This window comes from Camponotus floridanus, unplaced genomic scaffold (assembly GCF_003227725.1).
Source record: "Camponotus floridanus strain SB8 unplaced genomic scaffold, Cflo_v7.5 scaffold92, whole genome shotgun sequence".
In the NCBI taxonomy this organism is placed as follows: domain Eukaryota; kingdom Metazoa; phylum Arthropoda; class Insecta; order Hymenoptera; family Formicidae; genus Camponotus; species Camponotus floridanus.
Genome location: NW_020229863.1, coordinates 250408 through 263634, shown reverse-complemented (window position 1 = coordinate 263634; position 13227 = coordinate 250408).

The following is a 13227-nucleotide window of genomic DNA, read 5'->3' as shown; positions in this document are numbered from 1 at the left end:
CGCAGCCGTCAGATATCGCACTTCCGGTATGTGGATTCGATCAGATCAGGGGGTAACCAACCCTATATCCTGGTTTTCCCACCGAAATTCGCCTTCCTTCTCTCTATTTATGCCTACTTCCGGTCTTCAATCTGCCGGACTCAAAATTATTCATAATCGGTAGTATTCTGAGTTCCGCGAAAAGTTTGAAAAAGTTTGCCCCGAGGGAAAGCTCAAAAAAGTTCAAATTCCTAACATTCCAACATTTTTTATCGCAATTGTACGTCACTTCAATGGAGAGTTTCAAACCAGAAGGGTCGCTTTCTCCGTCACGCTTCCAGAATAGATATTCTTCAGGTAACTATCATTAGATTATTTTATTATTAATTGCCTGTTTGGTGGATGAACCCGTCACTGATTAACAGTTAATTAACCCTTTCAGACGAACAAAGAAAAAAGAAAAGAAAAATGCCTCCGAGGAAGGCCGGCCGCCAGGGGCACCCGCATCGTCGGCGCTATCCGGGGTTGCTCATCCCCAAGCGGGTGGCCTTATTAAGGTGTCACAGGGTCGAGGGAGTCCTGCGCCTTGCGACCATCGTGATGTCGGTGTCGAACCGGGTATTTAACCACTTGACTTCCTGCAGAGTGGTCCTGCGTCGCACGATCATAAAAAGCGTGCAAAGTGACGTAATTATAACTAAGCGAAGAATAAATGTGTGAAAATTAATATATAAATGGTTTTTAGTTCCTTTTCCTTCCTCTCATTATTATTTATTTAAATTAATAGTTTGGTATATATCTTAATTTGTTTTGAAAATTATCGCTATTCCGACTACCAATGTTATTTGATCTGGTAGTAAAAATTCGTCCTCTTATGTATAATATGTGTTAGCATATTCAATGTTTTATATATTGATCATAGGTCTATATTATACTATATACTTAGCTGCACATACTATAGATCCTCACTAGGGGAATTACTGTCCCAGCAAAATTTACCAGCGGCTAGTGGAAGTTACTAAATTCATGTTTATAAGCTAATTTATCACCTTTTTGAGTTAGAATAACTCTACAAGGCCTATGTGTTGCACGTTAACTATATTACTTAAGGTCGATGTTTTAGTCTTCCGAAAGCCGGTCCTACCAGACACAACCAATAGAGGTGTCCCAAGTCCACCGCGCATCCGTTGCAGACCTCACTTCCGGCCGTGCCCTTTGAAGGGGCAATGTCCCCTGATTATTATCCCCATGTTGCGCATTCGCGTAAAGTCACCCGTTTTTACTGCGCAGCCACCAAAGATCGCACTTCCGAAATGTGGATTCGGTAAGTTCGAAGGGTAGTCTATACCATAGTACGAATTTTTCACTGAAATTCGTCTTCCTTCTCTTTTCCAATGCTAACTTCCGGTTTTCAGTCTTTATAATCAATTTATTCATGCCTGGTAGTACGTTAAGACTCAATAAGGTAATTGCCCTAATGTCTTATGTGCGGGTCGTAGCTTTACACTATATTATATTCCGCGTCACGCACTATAGATCCCGCGCTGGGGGAACTTCTAGTTCGCGCGAGGTCTTGTGTATGGATCATACATTCAGAACTATACTATAGATTTTGTTGCACGTATTATAGATACACTTGGGGAAATTCCCCAGATCCAAACCAAAGGTAACTCAGGTATACTGAGAAAGAAAACTCCCAGAATCTTCAGAACGAGCAGTCAACTGCTCGATGCTTTCTGAGTACTAGAAAAAGTGATAGTAAGGTTAGGGTTAAGTATACCTTCATCCGAGCCGCTGTGTGCCCATTTGGTCATTCCAGAATTCCAGGCTGGATGGAAGGAGCTCCATTAGGCCTGTCACTTAGACCTTATCCATTATGCTCCATTTGCATTATATTCCAGTCTTCCTGTTTATTTCATGTGCCACGTGGCTGAGACACATGAACAAATGTCACTAAACACCTAACCTAATATACACATACTATAGATTTCCTAGGGTATTTCCACAGACACTTATATCAATGTTGATGTTCATATACCCACTCCATAGGGAACTAACTGTTATTGTTATAAATCATAACTTTTATAACATATAAAGACCAAACACTTGTCACTTTCCACCTAAATAAAAGCCTTTGCACTTCCGTAACCGTCCAAACAGTCAGACAACCAAAAATTTAGTTGTTCTGTCACTTCCTATATGACTTAAAAGTGAGGTTAGGTATATAGACATACAACAATCAACTAATTATAACCTCATTGATTTATCACAGCTTTACATTCAAGCTTTCGGTTGTTCATCAACTGCTCATTAACTTCACTTATTAATTAATTTCTCCGGATCAACACCACGTCACACCCATAAATTTATTTATATCTAGAAGCCACATGTCAGCGTCAGAGGTCATTATCCCTAGGCGTCAACCTAACCTACACAGCACGATAAATCGATCTATACTTCGAGTGCCACGTGGCAGAGTCTTAGGCAAATGTCACTAGGCACTTCTTTATGAATATAATAAAGTATAACCAATAACTAACTGTTCATTAACCTCAGTTTTAATTAACTTTTCCGGGTCAACACCACGACACATCAATAAGTCAATTTATCTCTAAAATCTCTAAAGTGCCACATGGCGTGGCGGCGCCACAAGACAATATCCCTAGGCGTCAACCTAACCTCAAGTGCCACGTGGCAGAGACAAAGGCAAATGTCACTAGACACTTCTTTAACGATATTTAATTAACTACAGATAATAGGCATTAATTATATGTCTCTATTAACACAATCGAATCACTCCTTGCAAACTAACGACAGGTACCACATATTCTTCGCACAAACCAATGTTCAAGAGTATAGAGTGCCACGTCATCAATATGAGGTGGCAAGACAAAGCCACAATTAAACACTAATTTCCCACGTAATCAGCGTCCCTCCGTAAAACCCACATATTATGCACTTCACAGCACTTCATTCTTTTAGGACATAGCCTAAAAAGACTCCCCGCGTCGCGAATTATCGAAGTAATTCACTTTAAAATTTCTTGAACACGCACCACGTCATGCTCCGTCCGGAACCAACCCCCCACCTAACCTTTTTTTTTTTTTTTTTTTTTTTTACCATCCGGGGAGGGAGGTGGGAATGCATTTACGCACACCCGAGGGACGGCCCCCCGGGTAGTGCTGGACTCCGGGATGTAAAATCCCGACTACCAGCTAAACCCACCTCCCGTGAGGCCCGTTGGTATTGGGCCTACTTTTAGCTCAAGACCTGAAGGAACCGTTTTTACATTCCTTCCTCAGGTCTTGCCTAAATTGCGCATCAGCGCTCTACCTGTTTCCGATTCGTCTTAATCCGAATTGTCCGATTTCCGGTCAAGTCTCTCTTTGAACTAATACTGGACTCCTCTATGTTTGACCAGTTAGATGAAGAAGAGGGTGTTCTTCATCTAACTTCACTATTGTCAGCTGCCTGAGTCAGGACTACTATTTCTACCGTCTAACTCTGGACTACTATTCCCGCTACTATTACTTATCCTTCTACCTCTTCTTATGCTTCTTCTTCTTTCTATTTCTTTCTCTCGTTCTTTCTCTCTTTTTGTTTCATTACACTTTCTGCAAATTTGCACATTGCAGACCAGTTTTCCTTACTTCTACATATTTTGTTAATGATGTCTTCTAAATTAGTAACATTACCTAAAACTTTTCTCATTTCATCTCTTTCCTGTGTCCATCCACTACAATCAAACATAGTGTGTCCTGCCGTGTCTATATTTATTGTACCATCAGTACAGTGTACACATTGCATTGTGTCCACTTTCCGTATTCTATATAGGAATTTTGCGAAGCATCCGTGATTTGTAAGCAATTGAGTTAAATGGAATTGAATTCCTCCAAATGATCGATTGGTCCATAGATCGAATGACGCAGCTATAGCTTTTCTTAAATTCTCGCCAGGTAAACTCGGCGTTTCTAATAGCTCTTTCCACTTTTGTAGCATAATAATTTCCTCCGTTTTCTTTATGCTCTTCTCCTGCTTCAACGTCCAGTCATCGTTGTTTTTTAACTCCTTCACTTGCTGATAGATGTTAGTGTACATTTCAGCTACATATAGCCATGGTGGAGTTCTTGCTAGTATTATTGCAGCATCGAAGGATATTGTACGGTATCCTGCAATTATTCGTATGACAATCATTCGCTGTAGTTTCTTTAATAGCCTTTGTGAGGCTACGGATTTTCTTAATTTTGTGCTCCATATTGGAGCTCCATACAGCTCCACACCACGATTGATAATATTATGTTTGCGTATAGTTTACGTTTGGATTCGTGGGGTCCTCGTAAGTTGGGTAGTAATTTACTCAATGCTCGTATTACTTTATTCACTTTAACTCCAATATAGTTGAAGTGATCTACAAAAGTGAGTTTATTATCCAAGATAATACCTAAATACTTAACGTTCGTCTTTAATGGAATACTTATACCATCTATTATGATTGATGGATTCTTGGGAAGCCTCTTCTTCTTACCTATGAATGCAATTGCTTCCGTTTTCTCTACGGATACCTTTAGATTTAGTTCTTTGATCCTGTATATAATTCTTTCTATTTGTATATTCATCTTAATCAGCGCATTTGCATACGTTTCCGCGGAGGCAAGAATCATTGTATCGTCGGCGTAGCATATAGTCTCACAGCCAGGCTCCTTTTCAACCTGTAGCACGGTGTCGTACGCTAAGTTCCATAATAATGGACCAAGAACTGATCCTTGAGGAACACCCGCTGTGACACTATATGCCTCGATTCTTTCTTTTTTATTTATGTATTCAATTTTTCTGTCCGACAAATAACTATATGATTCTACGTATATACTTCGGAAATCTTTTTTGTAGTAACGCCTTCCTAATGTGCCTCCATGGAATACTATTGAAGGCATTTTTGATGTCTATACTGACTGCTACTACACAATTTCCATTGTTAATTTCTTCCTCTATAAATCGGATGACTTTTGTTATTGCGTCTAATGTCGAGCAATCTTTTTGGAAACCAAATTGGTTCTTAGATAAGAGCCAAAATCGATCTTCTTTTCTCTTTTCTATCCAAGCTGTAACGATGCATTCCGGTGCATCGTTACGATTCCCGGCATAACATCCGCCGGAAGCTGCCGCCCGGCAGAACACCCGCCGGGCAGAGGCAGGGGCGCGGTGCGCCCACCTTTTTAAACTGCCGAAAACCGAAATTCGGCCGAACATCGCCGAACAGAGTCGATGTGGCCCGAACCGTCGACCGGCGAAAGCCCGCGTTCGGCTCCTACCCGAATCCCTCCGAACGGGCCCGACCGTACCGTTTTCCGAAAACCCGTTCGGAAGGGGTTATACCGTCACGCGCCAACGCGGGCAATTAGCTCGTATAAAAAGGGCCACATTTTTGACGCTAAACTCATCTCTCCGATCCGCTTGAAGCAGTACGCTTCCAAAGAGCAATCCTTGAGACATCCTACCAAACGCACAGAAAGAGCTGAAGACAGAGGTGGAGCGTGCTCCGTCTCCGAACGAGAGTTCTCGATTCTGACGCCGAAAGTGCAATCCGCCTAATCCGCAGCTGCAACCCTCACGGAAGGTGGAGCTTGAGCCGCCCCGGATCGGGAGTTACCGATCCAGCTGCATCGCGCAATCCATCCTTCGCGAAATATAAAACCAGGGTTATACGCACCGAACATCGTTGTATGCATTACCTGCAAGCGCATCTCGAAACGAACGCGTAAACACCGCCGCGTTCAAGCGCATACGCGATTTATACGCGGACTTTAAATCGCGAAATAAATATTACGGCGAAAATCACCGTCGTTCCCGAGAACCGAAGCATTCTCGGAATCTCGGGATTCCCCGCAGAAAAAGCGCCGCAAAAACGCGCGCCGTCTCGCGCGATCGTAAACATCCGCCAGCGTGCGAAAACGAGGCCGAATATTAATACTGATTAATTTCGGCCAAATCACGCGAACCACGCGATTTATATCCGAGCTGTTATAATCACGCACACGCTCACACGCTCGTCCACTCGTTTACACACTCTAACACTGTACACATATTCATTCAAACGCAATAAACGCACTTATACCACACACACACCGCGTATTTCATTCAACGAAACCTACCACCGGCGATCTATCCGCGCAAAGAAAAACGTCCGGAAATACGACCGTCACATTGGCGCCCGAACAGGGACGTTTTCTTTTTTTTTACTCGCGCTGCGATTGTTTTTTTTTTTTTTTTGGAGTGTGAGCGTGCATGATGAGGTCGTGACTATACGCGCTCCCGAAGGAGCAACTGGCCGTGCTAGCGGAGGGCTATGGATTAGAGAGCACTGGCACTCTCGACGACATCCGCTGACGTATGCGGGAGTACGCAGACACTCATACGGACGAATTCGCGACTGATCCGCGCGAACAAGCGGGTCCCTCCGGGGCATTACCGCAGGTTGTTATCACGGGATCCTCGCCCTTGGACCGTGAGGCGCCCGGAGATCTCGCGATTCCCCCGCTGCCGGATTACCGGGCAGTAAACCAACTCCGGAAGAGCGGTTTCCATTTTGATGGACGCGATCCCGCCGCCTTTCTGGAGCGGCTTGCCGAATTCCGCGAGAATTACCACATCGGGGGGGGAACAATTATTGCGCGGGTTATCGGAGGTATTAAGGGGAGACGCCTTGTTATGGTACCGGAATCACCGGGCCAGCTGGGCCTCGTGGCAGGGGTTCGAGGCGGCATTTCGCCTACAGTTCTTGCCTCATCGATACGATGCTTCCCTCCGCCGCGAGATCGAGAACCGTCACCAGAAGGGCAACGAGACTTTCGCGCAATACTCTACGGTGATGATGACGCTCATGCGCCGGGCCGGCGGATTCTCACCCCTTATGCAGCTCGAGTATTTGTACGATCATATGCATCCGGAGTACAAATTCTACATCCGACGACGCGATATTGACGACATTTCCGAACTACAAGCGCGTGCTCGCGAACACGAGGACCTAGTGAGCGAACGGCAAGAGGCCTTGAAGAGAGAGAAAGCCGAAGCAAAGCCCGCCGTGGCAGCTGTCTATGATAAGACCGAATGCTGCTGGCGATGCAAGCAGCGCGGGCACACGCGCCGTCAATGCCGACGCCCCGCGAAGAAATTCTGCTCGCAGTGCGGGCGAGACGGGGTGCTCACCGCGCAGTGCCACCCACCTGCGGGAAAAGCCAACGGGGCTGGAGAAAAGGTCGCCACCGTAACCCCCAGCCCCGAATAACGTTTAAACCGCGACCACACACCCCGCTCAGCATCGGAAAATTTACTTTCGACACTCTGGTCGACGGGGGGTCCGAGATATCGCTGATGAGTAAAAGGACCGCCGAGACGTTGAAACAAGCAGGTTTCGCATGGACGAGGGAGGAAAGCCAGATCGAATTGGCGGACGATCGAGACGCGGAACTCGCGGGGAGAATGACCCTGCCGGTTAAGGCCGCCGGCCGAGCCACGACACACACATTCGGGATATTACCGGGCCTATCCAGCGAGGTATTAATGGGGGTAGACTTACAGGCGAAGTTACGGATAGGCACGCCGGCTCCGCCGATGCATGTGCTCCAATGGCACCAGCATTGTTGCACCATCGAGGGCCTGGCCGGAAGGACGACCGAGGAGGACAAACGGCTCCAAGAATTCGTGCGAGGTGAACTCGCTATGTTTAACGCCGTGAAAGGGCCCACCGATCGGGCCCAACACTCCATACGGCTTATCAATAACACACCGATTAAGCAACGATACCGCCCACGCAATCCAGCGATGCAGGCAGTCATTGATGCCGAGGTGGAGGAAATGATGGCCCAAGGGGTCATCGAGCCCTCGTACAGCCCATGGAGCTCGCCCATCGTGATTGTCAAGAAAAAGGACGGCCGGAAACGTTTCTGCATCGACTTCCGCCGGGTCAACGACGTGACGCATAAAGACGCGTACCCGCTGCCGCAGATCACCGCGACCCTCGACAAATTAAGGGGGGCCCGATATTTGTCTACCTTGGATCTCAAAAACGGTTATTGGCAAGTACCTCTGGCTCCGAGCAGCCGGCCGATCACCGCATTTACAATACCGGGGAAGGGACTTTTTCAATTTAAAGTCATGCCTTTCGGGTTACATTCTGCCCCGGCCACGTTCCAAAGACTACTGGATACGGTTCTCGGACCCGAGTTAGAGCCACACGTGTTTGTTTATCTCGACGATATCATCGTGATTAGCCGAACGTTCGACGAACATCTCGAGCTGCTGAGGGAGACTTTCCGACGCCTTCGTGATGCGCGCCTCCGTCTGAACCCGGAGAAATGCCGATTCTGTGTCGACCGTTTAACATACCTGGGGCACGTTATTGACCGGGAGGGAATCCGGACCGATCCCGGGAAAATTCAAGCCGTGGCAAACTGGCCTGAACCACAGTCCGTCAGGCAGATACGTCAATTCGTGGGGATGGCGTCTTGGTACCGCCGCTTCATTCCGAACTTCTCCACGGTCGCGGCCCCACTCACGCAATTGACTAAGAAAAACGCGCGATGGAGATGGGGAGAAGAAGAGGCCACCGCGTTCGCTCAGCTGAAACGCGCCTTGAGCTCTGCGCCGGTTTTGGCCTGCCCCGATTTTACGCGCCGTTTCTTCCTCCAGACCGATGCTAGCACGACCGGACTCGGCGCAGTGTTGACCCAGAACTTCGAGGAGGGCGAACGCGTGATCGCCTACGCGAGCCGTACCCTGAATGCCGCCGAGCGCAATTATAGCGCTACGGAGCTTGAATGCCTAGCCATCGTATGGGGCATCCGGCGGATGAAAAACTACCTTGAAGGTTACGCTTTCACCGTCATAACAGACCACCAAGCCCTGCGGTGGCTACAGAAAATTGAATCCCCGACCGGACGCCTCGGACGCTGGGTATTCGAGCTCCAACAATACGACTTTGACGTAAAATACCGCCGCGGGGTACTTAATCGCGTCGCAGACGCGCTATCGCATCAACCTGTAACCTGCGCCGCGAAAGACCGGGGATGCGCCTGGTACCGCCGAAAATTCGAAGGGGTGCAGCAAGACCCCACCGCACACACCGACTACCGTGTAGAGGACGGTAAATTGTACCGCCTGCTCTACCACAGCCTCAACTTCAAGGATACCGCCGCAGAAGAACAATGGAAGCTCTGCGTATCCAAGGAGGCCAGACCCGACATTCTACGTCGATACCACGACGCCCCCACCGCCGGACACATGGGCATCGCAAAAACGATCGCCCGGATCGCCGAATTCCATTATTGGCCGGGGATGTTCCGCGATATCGCGAACTACGTTCGAACCTGCAAGAACTGCCAAGCGCACAAGGTCGCACAACAACGGCCAGCAGGAACTCTCCACGCAACTTATGTCAGTCGACCGTGGGAGCAGGTAACGCTCGACCTGGTCGGACCACTGCCACGATCCCATCAGGGGCACACGTGGCTCTTCGTGATGCAGGACCGCTTCACGAAGTGGGTAGAGCTCGTGCCTCTGCGGCAAGCGACAGCCAGCGCCGTCACTAAGGCGCTAACCGAGAGGGTGATCTTACGCCACGGACAGCCGGATTCCGTGCTGTCGGACAACGGCACCCAACTAAGGTCCGGGAAACTGGAAGAACGCCTGCGGGCGTGGAACATCCGGCACATTACCACTCCAGCTTACGCTCCGCATTGTAATCCGGTGGAAAGAACTAACCGGACCATTAAGACCATGGTCACGCAATACGTGGAAAAGGATCACCGAGCCTGGGACGAGCACATCCCGGCGTTCCAATTCGCCTTTAACACGGCTTTCCAGGACGCCACCGGATACACGCCCGCCTTCCTCAATCACGGGCGCGAGCTAAGAGGACGAGAGGACAGCGACCGGCCAGTCACGGAGCACGACGCCCCGGATAGCCTCCACAAAAAGCTCACAGAGGCATACGAGCTGGTAAGAATACAGCTCGCACAAGCATTCCAACGTCAAAAACATCATTATGATCTCCGTCGTCGATCATGGAAACCAAGTATCGGAGATTGGGTGTGGAAGCGCGACCACCCTCTTTCGAAGAAAAGCGCAGCGTTCAACGCCAAACTGGCGCCCAGATTCAGCGGGCCATACGAGATCCGTCGAATAGTATCACCCGTTATAATGGATCTCCGAAGCAAGCGGGGGAAATGGATAAAACATGTTCATATACAAGACCTGAAGGCCGCTCATATCAACAAAAACAATAACAGTTTTATTTCCCCCGAAAATGACATCGACCTCGAGCCTGAGGTAGCAGCGATACGAACATCACTCTCGAATCAACCGTCACACGAGATGGAAACTGGAAAGCGAGAAATCTTAGACGACATCGAGGCCCTGCTTCGCGAATACGAGGCAGGTACCATCGACCCGGTCCAGGTGACGGAGCCAGCACCGCCACCAATCGCCACGCCAACGCCAACGCCAGCGCGGCCACCGAAGGTCGGGACCGTCATCCAGCGGTCCGACCACACGACCCGCCGTAAGCAGGAGGCATTCCTGGCACCTCCGCCACCACCACCGAAGGCAAGGGCGCAACGCCCATATGAGAGGCCACCCCGGCCAGTAAAACCGGAGGCAGCAGCGGAACGGCCCACTCTACTGCGACCGAGGGGACCGCAACCACCACCACCGATTCCCGTCGAGGTAGAGCCCGGAATCGTCGTGGAAATTCCACACTTCGCGGTCTACGTATCGCGAAGATATAAAGCGCGAACCGCCACCGGACGATGGATCATCCGGTTCACGAGGGACGGAAGAGTCCGTTACTGCCGCCGACTACCGCAATAATCATGTGCGGGAAAAAAAAAAAAAAAAAATCCGCCGAACAACCGCGCGATGAACCGACATGCCCGATGAGCCGACCGATCGAATGCCCCCAATTCGGGCATTAATTTCAGAAGGGGGGTGATGTAACGATGCATTCCGGTGCATCGTTACGATTCCCGGCATAACATCCGCCGGAAGCTGCCGCCCGGCAGAACACCCGCCGGGCAGAGGCAGGGGCGCGGTGCGCCCACCTTTTTAAACTGCCGAAAACCGAAATTCGGCCGAACATCGCCGAACAGAGTCGATGTGGCCCGAACCGTCGACCGGCGAAAGCCCGCGTTCGGCTCCTACCCGAATCCCTCCGAACGGGCCCGACCGTACCGTTTTCCGAAAACCCGTTCGGAAGGGGTTATACCGTCACGCGCCGACGCGGGCAATTAGCTCGTATAAAAAGGGCCACATTTTTGACGCTAAACTCATCTCTCCGATCCGCTTGAAGCAGTACGCTTCCAAAGAGCAATCCTTGAGACATCCTACCAAACGCACAGAAAGAGCTGAAGACAGAGGTGGAGCGTGCTCCGTCTCCGAACGAGAGTTCTCGATTCTGACGCCGAAAGTGCAATCCGCCTAATCCGCAGCTGCAACCCTCACGGAAGGTGGAGCTTGAGCCGCCCCGGATCGGGAGTTACCGATCCAGCTGCATCGCGCAATCCATCCTTCGCGAAATATAAAACCAGGGTTATACGCACCGAACATCGTTGTATGCATTACCTGCAAGCGCATCTCGAAACGAACGCGTAAACACCGCCGCGTTCAAGCGCATACGCGATTTATACGCGGACTTTAAATCGCGAAATAAATATTACGGCGAAAATCACCGTCGTTCCCGAGAACCGAAGCATTCTCGGAATCTCGGGATTCCCCGCAGAAAAAGCGCCGCAAAAACGCGCGCCGTCTCGCGCGATCGTAAACATCCGCCAGCGTGCGAAAACGAGGCCGAATATTAATACTGATTAATTTCGGCCAAATCACGCGAACCACGCGATTTATATCCGAGCTGTTATAATCACGCACACGCTCACACGCTCGTCCACTCGTTTACACACTCTAACACTACACATATTCATTCAAACGCAATAAACGCACTTATACCACACACACACCGCGTATTTCATTCAACGAAACCTACCACCGGCGATCTATCCGCGCAAAGAAAAACGTCCGGAAATACGACCGTCACAAAGCATACATGCGATTTGCTATGATGCGTTCGAATGATTTCCCTACCTCATCAAGCAGACAGATCGGTCTGCACTTTGGCAAGCCGTTCTGAGCATCTCCTCCTTTTGGGATTAATATTAGCTTCGCTGTTTTCCATAGCGTAGGGTACTCCCCTTCTCGAAGGCAAATTGTATAGAAGTTTGCTAATACTTGGACCATTTTCCCAGGTATCATTTTCCATATTTTATTTATAATACCGTCTGGCCCTGGCGCTGTTGTGGATACGGTTCTTTGTGTGACTACAGGCTGCACTTCCGCTATTGATATATCCCATTCTTTCTCCCAATTATCAATTCCTAAGTGAATTTTATTTTCTTTCCTCGGATTCTTAGGAAATAATTCCGCTATCAATTGATGTAAGTCCGAAGTACTTAGGATTTCTGCGATTCCAGGGGCGGACTGGCGTAATTTCCCCATCACTAATTTATATGGGGTACCCCATGGGTCATTATCAATTTCTTTTATAAGAGAATTCCAGGAATCCCTTTTTGCTGTATATATTAGCTTAGATAATTCCTTCTTCCTTAATCTGTATATTCTTTGATATCTTTCTATTTCTTCTTCGTTATTCTCTTTTCTTTTCTTTCTTTTACTTTTGGCTCTTGTCCAGATCCTTCGACTTTGAACACACCTTTTTCTTGCTTGACTAATTTCATTATTCCACCAATACATTTGTCTTTTCTTTGGTGGTTTCTTAACTCTTTTCATCACTATATCCGATGCCTCCGTCATTACTTGCTTGATCCATATTGCTATCGCATTGACATTACTAGTATCGTCAAACTGCTTATTATCGCAGTGCCATTCTATTACTTCATTCATGATATCATTATCCACCTCAGTACTTTTCCATCGGGGATATTTCTGATTAGTTCTCGAATCAGAGTTACTATTTCGTTGTTGCTGATTTCTACCTATATGGAACTCAATATAGTAATGATCTGAAAAAGACATCATGTCTTCTCTAACTTTCCAGTCATGTAGATAATGTACATAATTTGTTGACACCCATGTGACATCTATATGTGACTCTCCTTGTGCTCTCACGCACGTAGGCGTATTTCCTACATTTGCCAAAGTGAGCTCACTAGCAAATGCCCAATCTTCTAGATATGTACCTCTTGG